Source organism: Momordica charantia (genome assembly GCF_013281855.1).
Source record: "Momordica charantia cultivar OHB3-1 chromosome 5 unlocalized genomic scaffold, Mcharantia_2.0 BLBB01000005.1, whole genome shotgun sequence".
Lineage (NCBI taxonomy): Eukaryota > Viridiplantae > Streptophyta > Magnoliopsida > Cucurbitales > Cucurbitaceae > Momordica > Momordica charantia.
In genome coordinates, this window is record NW_028275163.1 from 6,563,216 (window position 1) to 6,574,450 (window position 11,235).

An 11,235-nucleotide genomic window follows, 5' to 3' on the forward strand; every position below is an offset into this window, starting at 1 on the left:
ACTAATGAAGTGGTTTTGTACTTCAAAATGGGAGAATATATAATGGGAATCTTGCTGAGGTTGGGCTTTTTTATTTAGTTGGATGAAGTCAGATACAACCTACCCCAATTGGAATAAGGAGTGCATACATGCATGTGATTTGTGTCAAAATGAGACAAAATATAAGTTAGTTTTGTGTTCTTGTTTGATCTAAAATAATATTTGAAAATACTCGATCTAATCCTTTTGTATTATTGTTTTGGGTTAAATATATCAAGTGGTAACTTCTTCTCAATTTGGTCCTTGATCTTTTTTAAAATTCTCACTTTTTTTACCCTCGATGTATTGAAAATTTTGAATTAAATAATTAATTCCATAAAAACTGTTTAATAGAAAGTTGATGCATGTATAATTAAATTATTATTTTGTTAACATATTTGTACACGTATATATGATTAAATTTACCTCAGTGACCTATCAACTTAAACTTTTGAGTTCATTGATTGTTTAATCACGTTTAATGTGGTATCAAAGTTCAAAAAACTCAAATGAGCATCAGTCAAAAATGGGGCTCGAGCCAAAATTAGTGAGCCCAATTGAGCCACTATTTTGAATTGGGGCATGTTAAGGACCCACATTGCAAAGATAAGGGACCTAACAAATATTTATAATAGACATGTGTTATTTCTCTTATTTACAATTGATTTTGAGATGAAAAAACAAAATTTTCGAATGTATACTGATCACACCCTTTCGAATGTGTTTTGAGATGAAAAAACAAAATTTTGGAAAGTATCATCAACAATACATTTCTTTTAAATAAGCTATTTCTCTTAGTTACAACAATACATTTCTTTTAAATAAGTTACAAATAAAGAAAAAACCAAAATTTTCGAAAAAAAAAAAAGAAAAAACAAAATTTTAGGCCAACTTTTATACGTTGATGCAGAAATTTGGTCTCCTAAGATTCCATAAAATTCGCACCAATCCTCTGAAATTAAGGGATTGACGAGAGTTGCAAAACATAAGAGCAACTAAAAACCAGTGTGGCTCTTGCCACATGCCACACAGGCTCCGATGCTTAAATCAGAATCAGAGTAGTCGAGTATGGAGAGTATGGTGTTTTGGCGTAGCAAATAGTAGAGATTTGTAGAGTACAGCTTCATTATGAGTATTTACCTTCTATTTATAGAGGGAAAATCCTAAGGCATCTGGATATTTTCTCTTTCGAATAAAATAGATATTCTCCTGAATCTAGGGAAATCCTAAGCCCATCACCGTATCTTCTCCTTTTGAATTCCTTAAATAGGGAATTTGAATTTAGAAAAGGAATTTGAATGGTAGAAAATTGATTTTCTCACCCATAACATTAGCCCCACCCTCAAAATAGAATGCAATAGACATAAACAAAATGCGCTTCTATATTGAGAGTACTTGTCGCTTGGTCATTTTATGGATCGCTATGAGCTCTGCCATATAGTTAGTTTTAACTGCTTAGGTGTTTTGTTGGCATTGGGATTAACTTAGCTGAGTTGTTTGCTTGCCTTCAACACTCTTGAGTTTATAATCTATTTGGCTTTTTGCCAATGGTTTTATACCCTGGGTTCGTTGATTGGCTTATCTCACTCGCCCCCTTTCTGTTTTAACCTTGCTGGGCTCGTTTGCATGCCTTTTTCAGCATTTTCGGGATTTTTTTACCATTTAGGCTTAATCTGCCATTTATTCTTCCCTGGTTTCACTGACTGCTTCTAACTTATTTGCTTGCTTCTCTAGTTCGTCCCTATTCGAGTTCTTGAACCGTTGTGTGTCAATTGGGTCCCATTTGAGGAGGTTTTGTTTGGGCATCAAACAAAAAATTTTCTCAAGTATAAACATAGGAAATAATTTATTTACCTCAAATTTGAACATCATAGTAGAATAAAATATTACAGAAAAATCACATATCATGCTTAAATAAAATTGAAAATAAACAAATAAATAAACAACATGCTTAGATTTTTTATTTAATGATTCATCACCTTCAAGCCTTGTTATTTCTTTTATGTGGCTTTCTTCTATCCCAAATTTGGGGTTTGTTTAGTCAATTTAACTACATCTTCATTAGTCAAAACGTTTACCTTTCACACAATTGTGAATCAATGGTGGTAGGTCCTGCTCCACTTGTGGTTGGCTCGGACCTATCCTTTTGTTGCTTATGCTCGAGGATATGGATTGTCGCTTCTACATTCCAACGGTTTGTGATCATCTTCTCCTCAGATGAATGTAATATTTCACCAGAACACTAATCATGCAAAATAATTATTTAAAAATGTATTAAACATACATAACTAAGTAATTAAAGAATATTTTACTGACATATTTTTCGACCAAAAAGTTGGAGTTCGAATCATTCATCTCCACTCCCCCTGTTGGTCTTCTAAATAGAGAGAGATTAACATTTTTCCTTTTTTAAGCAACAAGTTGGGACGGAGAATTCAAACTCATGACCTATAGATTATATATCGGTGTCATTTACTGTTAAGCAAAGCTGGTGAGAGTTAGTTTAACCTATTTTACTGTCAAATGTGCTTTATTATAAATTTCTAAAATTTAACTAGAAAATAGAGATTTGATTGGAAAATGTGGGATCTTTTAACGTGCTTTGTTATAAACCATTGTTAGACCCCCTTTTTTTTCAATGTGGGAATCCTTAATATGTCCTCTCAAGATCGTGACTCTTTTGGCTCATCGATCTTGGTCGGATCTCATTTTTGGATCGGATGCTCGTTTGAGCTTTTGGGCTCTGATACCATATTAAATAGATCAAAACTAGGCTAGAATTTCTTGAAGCCTTACAATCTATTTATGACAAACGAGATGGCAAAAGAAAATGTTCTGTTATTCACTAGCTTCAACAATGAAAATAAAGAAAAATATATTTCCAAAATTGCTGCTGCTAGAAGGAGAAAACCTATGTAAATATACAGTATGGTAGTATACATTCTTGAGCTAAATAAGGTAAACTTGCAACGGTAAAGAAGAGTAAATATAATACAGCAGAATTGTGATCCTTTCCATATAAAGTTTAAATAATATATCCAAATATGAGCCTGCTGTATAAGGTAACTAATTAAAGCTGCTCATAGGGAGAAATCACAGATTTTCTAGGCAAGGAAGTTTGATTTAATTGTTGATTCTACTGGTTTTGTAAGGTGACGGATGATTGAGCATTTGTTGCCTACTGTGTTGAGAATGTAGCTACTGATGTGGCTTTTGTTGTATCCTTTATTTTATCATTCTTCCACAAATTGTTTGGATCTTAAATTGCGAAATGGTGTTTTGGCAAGCAGCTTTGTGAATATATCAGCAAGTTGTTCAGTAGATGGTACATACTGTGTAATAAATGATCTCAGTGCTACTTTTTCTCTTACAAAAATGATAATACATCTCCATGTGTTTGGTTATAGCATGGAACGCCGGGTTGATGGACATTTGTAGAGCACTGAAAATAGTTGAAGTGGTTGGAGGAGTTTGATGAATAAATCCTTGAGTATGAAGGTGATCCATGTGATTTCTGCAGTTGTACTTGCCATTGATCTATATTCAGCTTCCGAACTTGATCTTGCCACTGTAGATTGTTTCTTTGACGACCAAGATATACAATTTGCTCCACGAAAGATACAAAAACCTATTGTACTTCGCCTTGTTTCTTTGCATCCTCCCCAACCTGCATCACAAAAACCATATAAAGTTAGAGGACTATTTTTACGAAAAAGTATTCCATACTAAATTGACCCCTTGATGTATATCAAAATGCACTTAACAGCTTAGAGTTGTTGTTGTATAGGTTTTTGGAGGTGCTGGCAAACTTTGTTGACTGCTTAGGTGATATCGGGTTGTGATAAGGTTAAATATTGTAGTGATCCAACAATACTCCTACATTGTGTGGCATCAACGGGTTCTTGGTCATTTGGAAGGTCAGCTGAGCTTATGGCCATTGGGGTATTGAAGTGTGAGGCAAACCACATGTTAGCTTTTTGGATGATCTCTTTGGCGTACTTGGTTTGAGAGAGGAAGAGTCATTGTTTAGTCTCCTGTACCTCTATTCCAAGGAAGTAGTGCAAGTTTCCCAGGTCTTTGATGGCGAACTCATCACTGAGCTTGTTGATTAGGTGTTAGATTGCTCTATTAGTGTTTCCAGATGATTTCATCAACATAGATAAGCATGACTAATAGTGTAGAATGCTTTTTGAGAATAAACATGGAGGAATCAGATCTACAACATATAAAGCCAAGATGTAGGAGGCATTGGGAGAGTCTTTCAAACTAGGCTCGTGGGGCTTGTTTTAGGCCATATAAGGATTTGTTGAGTTTACACACGTAATGAGGAGTGTTTTGGTCTTGAAAGCCTGGCGGTTGTAACATATACACAGTTTCCTTAAGCATTCCGTGGAGGAATGCATTCTTCACATCTAATTGTCTTAAACTCCAGTTTGAGCTAGTAGCAATGATAAGTATGATTATAATTGTGGAGGCCTTAACTACAGGACTAAATGTTTCTTCATAGTCAAGTCCTGGTGGCGCCAACTCTAACGGTTGCGCGACAACACTCTGGCCACGACGTCCCAAAACATTTTCCAAGTAGCCTCACACAAACTCTGGCGAACTCCATCATTTCGGAGATTCGATTTTTTTAGTTTTAGAAAGGAAGCCTTTTAATAATGTTTAAATAAATTTTGAAAAATAAAGTAAATTTTTTGGTAAATAACATTCGTCTTAAAAATAATATTATTTTTTACTTGCAAGTTTTAAAAAGGAGATATTAAAAAAAAAGAAAAAAGAGAAAAGATGTCCTTGTAAGATAAAACTTAATTCAGAATTTTGAAAAAGAAAGTAAAAGATTTTGTAAATAAAATTTATTTAAAAAAATAAATCGAGCTATTTCTTTTAATAATTAAGTAAATAAGAAGTTGATTTTTAAAATAAAAGAATTTGTTTCATAAAGTTTGTTAAATAGTCTTTAAAACAAACAAGAGAGTAATAGTTCTTTCTGGAAATGAATTTCTTTAAACTGTGGCTTTCAAAATTTGAGTTTAAATAAGAAAAAATTTCGTTTTAATAAAGTTTCAAAGATTTATCTTTAAAATAAATCTAAAATTTTAAATCTATTACTTTTTAAAATAAACTTTATTAAACATGTTGAGAACTCCGATGATAGAGATTGAAGTCCTCCAACGTTCTTGAGGCGAATAACTTTCTTAATGGTCTTTTGTTCGTGCATACTAATAATAAAGTATCAATTAATAAATATGGAACATTTTAAAAAATAAAATAAAATAGTCATTTTGAACCAATAAAATAATGGGATTATTTAAGATAAAATTTGGTAATCGTTTTGGAATGGATATTGTAGGGTGCTTTACACACTCAATTGACTCCCTCACCAAAGATTTATTTTTTGCCTACCATTTTTTATTTTTAGGTGACTAATATCACACCTCGTTGATGGTCAGTAGTGACTCACTACAAGAATTTCAAGTTTCGGCCACGAAACGTTTGGCGACGATATTTATTTCATTACCAAAAGTGGCCTACAGCGACGAAATTCCATTTCGTCGCTGAAACTTGGACATTCAGAGACGAAAACTATTTTCGTCGCCGAAAGTCTAATTTTCCGCGACGAAAACTGGTTTCGTCTCTGAATGTCCAAGTTTCAGCGACGAAATTTTCGGCTGACTTTCGGCCACGACTTTTAGACATCGTTGCTGAAAGGGAAGTATTGGCGACGAATTTTGAATTCGTCGCCAAAGGATGGGCAGCAAAAAAGCCGCCCATTTTTCCCTAAAGTTTCGGCGATGAAATTAATTTCGTCGCCGAAAGTCAATCAAATCCCCAAATCCCTATCTCTTTCATTTTGCGATTTCAGAACACAACACCCCCCCCCCCCCGCATCGTCTGCTCCGCCACCGAGAAGTCGCGAGCTTCCGTCTGCCGCCGACGTCAGACGATGCGTCCGGTCTGCCGCCTTCGCCCGCCGACGAGTCCTGTCCTCCGCCTTCGCCCGCCGACGCGTCCCGTTAGTGCCTCCGCCCAAAAAGAGACCTCGCATCGCCCCCCATTGCGTTGTCCGCCCCTTTCCCTCGCGTTGTCCGCCCCTTTCCCGCGCGCTGTCCGACACTGCCGCTGCCTCCCTCTCATTCTTTGGTATATTTTCTTTGTCCTTTTGTTTTGTTTTTTTTTTTTGTGTGTAAATTCTGGTTTAAAGTTGTTAATTTCTTTTTTGTTTTAGTTTTATTGTATGTAGATGATATTGAATTAGTTACGATTTGTTCTTCGAGGTTGTGAAATTAGTTGATAGTTGGTTTTGAGTTTGTGGAATTATAATTAGTTTGAATTTATTTTTTTAGGAGTCTATGGAATTATAAATAGTTTGAATTTATTTTTTGAAGAGTTTGTGGAATTATAATAAATTTGAATTCGTTGTTTGATGAGTTTGTGAAATGAGTTTTGAGTTGTTTTTGAGTTTGTGAAATTATAATGAGTTAGAAGTTGTTTGAGTTTGTTGAATTAGTTGGGAGTGTTTTTGAGTTTGTGGAATTAGTTTGGAGTTGTTTTTTTAGTTTGTGGAATTATAATTAGTTGGAAGTTAATTAATGTTCGAGTTTGTGGAATTAGTTGGAAGTTTTTTTTTAGTTTGTTGAATTATAATTAGTTGAAAGTTAATGTTCGAGTTTGTGGAATTAGTTTGGAGTTTTTTTTTGTTTGTGGAATTATAATTAGTTGGAGGTTAATGTTTGAGTTTGTGGATTAGTTGAGAGTTTCTTTTTTAGTTTGTGAAATTATAATTAGTTGGGAGTTGTTGTTTGAGTTTGTGGAAGTTAGTTGGAAGTTGTTTTTTAGTTTTGGGATTTATAATTACTTGGAAGTTTTAGTTTTAGTTGTAGAATTAGTTGTGAGTTTTTTTTTTTTAAAGTTTGTGGAATTATGATTATTAGTTGGAAGTTAATGTTTGAGTTTGTGGAATTAGTTTGGAGTTAGTCGGGAGTTTGTGAAATTATAATTAGTTTAGAGTTGTTCTTTGAGTTTGTATTTTTTAACTTCATTTTGTGAAATTAAATTGGTAGTTTGATTGTGGCTTAAATGTACCTATAATCCTAGTTAATTATACGTTTTCCTTTTATTTTTATTTTATGCTTTGTTGTTAGGTTTCAATTATAAGCTTGACTTTGAGCTGTATCATACTATTTCCCGAAGTTCACAATAACTTGTGCTAAAGGTATGTTGTTAATAATTAATTTTTAATTAGTTTGATTTGATGTTTTTTTTAATGTGAACGTTCTAATGTTGCTTGTTTAATTTACTTTATCGATTTGATAATGAAGTATTAACTATTTTAGTTTCGAGCATATATGCTGGTGTCATTGTGAACTCGTTAATTAAGCTGTCAGCGTTATTTTGGTTGTGAGCGTACTGATTTTATTATGAATTCGTTATTTTGATTGTGATCATGTTGATAATGGTTTAGATTTCAAAAATCTTGAAAAAATATATGCAAAACATAGAAGTATGTAGGTGAGCTCTGTAATTATATCGTAGTTCTTTACTTAGTGACTATATCTTAAGAATTGACATTATTGCCCTATCTGGTTATTTTAGGAATCGACATTGCCTATTTATACTGAATTGGAGGTTCTTTAAAGAGTATTATCATTAAGAATGAATAAGGATTGGATTAAGGTTAGAGATAGATTCTCGCCCGATTATGTAGAAGGAGTAAAACAGTTCATAGAATTGGCAAAACTTCACGTCAACAATATGGGAAAAACAAGATGTCCATGTAGATATTGTATGAATTTGAAGTGGCATTCAGTTGATGGAATAGAAAGACACTTGTTTATAAATGGAATATCACATTCCTATACTCAGTGGATATATCATGTAGAACAACTAGCCCCTTCAAGTAATCATACAAGACACGAAACTCCTTTGCATAATGATTTAAGTAGGGAATCTAATGTTACGAATAATGAGAATGGTGAAATGTATGGTATGCTCAATGATATACAAGCCTCCATTGTAGAAGAAAATGTAGAAGGGGAACAATTTTGTTTTGATACGCCTCTAAACAAACGTGGAAGAGACACGTCTAATACTTTCGAGCAGTTGTTCAACGAAGCACGTGGTCAGTTGTACTCAGGTTGTACAAAATTTTCATCATTGAATTTTTTAGTAAAGTTGATGCATCTCAAGGTCATTAACAATTGGAGTAATAAATCGTTCGATATGTTACTCGAATTGTTAAAAGAAGCATTTCCGACCGGTGCATCCATACCTATTACATCTTACGAGGCTAAAAGGAAACTGCGTGATTTAGGACTTTCATATGAGTCCATCTATGCCTGCAAGTACGACTGCATATTATTCAGGAAAGAATATTCTGAATGTCAAAGTTGTCCAGTATGTGGCAAGTCTCGTTATAAAAAAATGAATGGAAAAGATTCACAAGTCCCACAAAAAGTTTTACGACATTTTCCGTTGATACCAAGATTGAAACGGTTCTTTTCTTCCACTCATTTTGCTTCTGAAATGAGGTGGCATAGAGAAAACGAGTTGAGACCGAGGGTGTGTTACGACATCCAACTGACGCATTGGGGTGGAAACATCTAGATAGCACATTTTCTCAATTTGCTTCATACCCACGAAATGTTCGCTTGGGACTAGCTTCAGATGGATTTAATCCATTTGGGAATATGAATTCGTACAGCATGTGGCCGGTAGTACTTATTCCGTATAATTTGCCTCCTTGGAAGTGTATGAAGGAATCTAATTTATTAATGTCATTGCTTATTCCTGGGCCGAAGTCACCTGGAAGAGAAATCGACGTTTACTTACAGCCATTAATCGAAGAGCTGAAAGAGTTATGGGATACTGGGGTTCGTACTTACGATTGTGCAAGTGGTGAGTACTTTCAACTACATGCAGCTCTTTTGTGGACTATTAATGATTTTCCAGCATATGGCGACTTGTCGGGATGGAGTACAAAAGGATACCAAGCATGTCCCATTTGTAAAGAGGATAATTCGTCGTTTCGAATAAGAAACAAAATTTGTTTCATGGGACATCGACGTTATCTTCCTCAAAATCATAGTTGGCGTGGGAGTAGACTGCATGATGGAAAGCTGGAACGATGACCCCCACCAGTGTTAATGGATGAAGATGCGATTCTTCAACAAGTAAGTACGCTGAATTTTCCAAATTTTGGTAAGAATCCAACCAAACAAAAAAATAAAAGAAAGCGAGATCTAAACTGGACGAAGAAAAGTATATTTTTCGAACTTCCCTATTGGTCGAAACTTATGATAAGACATAAGTTAGACGTGATGCACATCGAGAAGAATGTATGTGACAATCTAATAGGAACTTTGTTAAATATTGATGGGAAATCAAAAGACACGATCAATGCGCGTTTAGATTTAGAAGATTTGAAGATTCGGAAAGATTTACACTTACAAAAAGAGGGGAATAAAGTTGTAAAACCACATGCTCCGTATACATTAACTGCGGCTGAGAGGGTAAAGTTTTGCAGATTTTTGAAATCAGCTAAGTTTCCAGATGGATTTGTGTCAAACATATCGAGATGTGTGAGCGCAGAGGATGGAAGAATATGGGAGTTGAAAACTCACGACTGTCATGTTTTGCTACAACGACTCCTACCCGTTGCCATTCGAGCATATGTACCGAAGTTTGTGGGTACGGCCATCATTGAGCTATGTAACTTCTTTCATGATATATTTGCAAAGACAGTACGCATCAGTGATTTAGATCAATTGCAATCGGACATTATAGTCATACTCTGTAAACTAGAGAGAATATTCCCACCAGCATTTTTTGATATAATGGTACATCTTGCAGTTCACTTGCCATACGAAGCAAAAATAGTGGGGCCGGTTAGTTACAGTTGGATGTACCCTAGTGAGCGAAGTCTCCAGACATTAAAACAATATGCACAAAGGAATAACAGAGCTCGTCCTGAGGGTTCAATAGCCAAATCATTCATCATGAATGAATCTTTAACTTTCTACTCATTGTATCTGACTGGAATTGAAACGAGATTCAATAGAGACGAACGCAATGATGATACTATTGCTGGTGATAAAAATTGTGGACATTTTGACGTGTTCAGGCTAAGTGCACGTCCTTTAGGGGCATCAACTTCAAAGACATTATCTGTCGTTGAAAGAAAAGTTGCACATTGGTATGTACTGAACAACTGTGCAGAGATAGAGTCGTATCGAGAGTAAGTTTGACTTATGCTAAGTACATTTTAAGTGCACACTAGCGAGTACATAACACTAACTTTGTTTTTCTCCTTCTTCGGCATGATAGTCAACATTTAAGAGTAATTCGACTTCTAAGAGATAATGTTTCTGCCTTATATGAACGACACAGTACTCAATTTCCTGATTGGTTCAAAGCACAGGTAATATTGCATTTTTAGGATTAGAATTTAGATGAACGTAAAACGAAATTATTAAGTATTTTGTTATTATCTATTACAGGTTTTGACATTACGGGAACAAGGCGAATTAGATGACTATCTTTATTCACTTGCATTAGGGCCCTCACTAACTGCACGCTCATATAGCGGTTGTATTGTAAACGGATTGCGTTTTCATAATACCATTCGAGATAGTCGTCGAACGACACAAAATAGCGGGGTCATGGTATGTGGAGGAGAAGGGGATGACATGAATTTTTACGGTGTCTTGGATGATGTTTGGGAGTTAGATTATGCTAATAGGAGACATGTCGTACTTTTTAAGTGCAAGTGGTTTAATACAGACTCTAAGAAGAATAAAATTCGAGTTGACTTAGGTTTTAAGTCGATTAATACGTCTAATTATTGGTATGCAGACGACCCATTAATTCTTGCTGGTCAAGCACAACAAGTTTTTTATTTGGATGACCCCAAACTTGGTAATAATTGGAAAGTTGTTCAAACAACTCTAAATAAATGTGTAAGAAGACGTTGGAAATGATGATCATATTTCATTGTTAGAAGTAGGACCCAGGATCGAAGTAGATGAATCCACTCAAGATAGTTCATTGCGTCGAGATGGTGTTGATCTTGTTGTCATTGAGGGTCAAGAACAATCAGATAGAAGCATACATACGCGCGATGTGGATGATTTTATAAATGACGAATCAGACAATGTACTGGACGCGTCAACTGACAATAGTATTGATGATGTTGATGATGAATACAGTAGCGAATAA

The 11,235-nt window shown here is 34.8% G+C and overlaps 1 pseudogene; it reads left to right on the forward strand.

Annotated features, from left to right (window-relative positions):
- Positions 1–7,674: 7,674 nt before the first annotated feature.
- Positions 7,675–11,235, forward strand: LOC148211201 (uncharacterized; annotated as a pseudogene).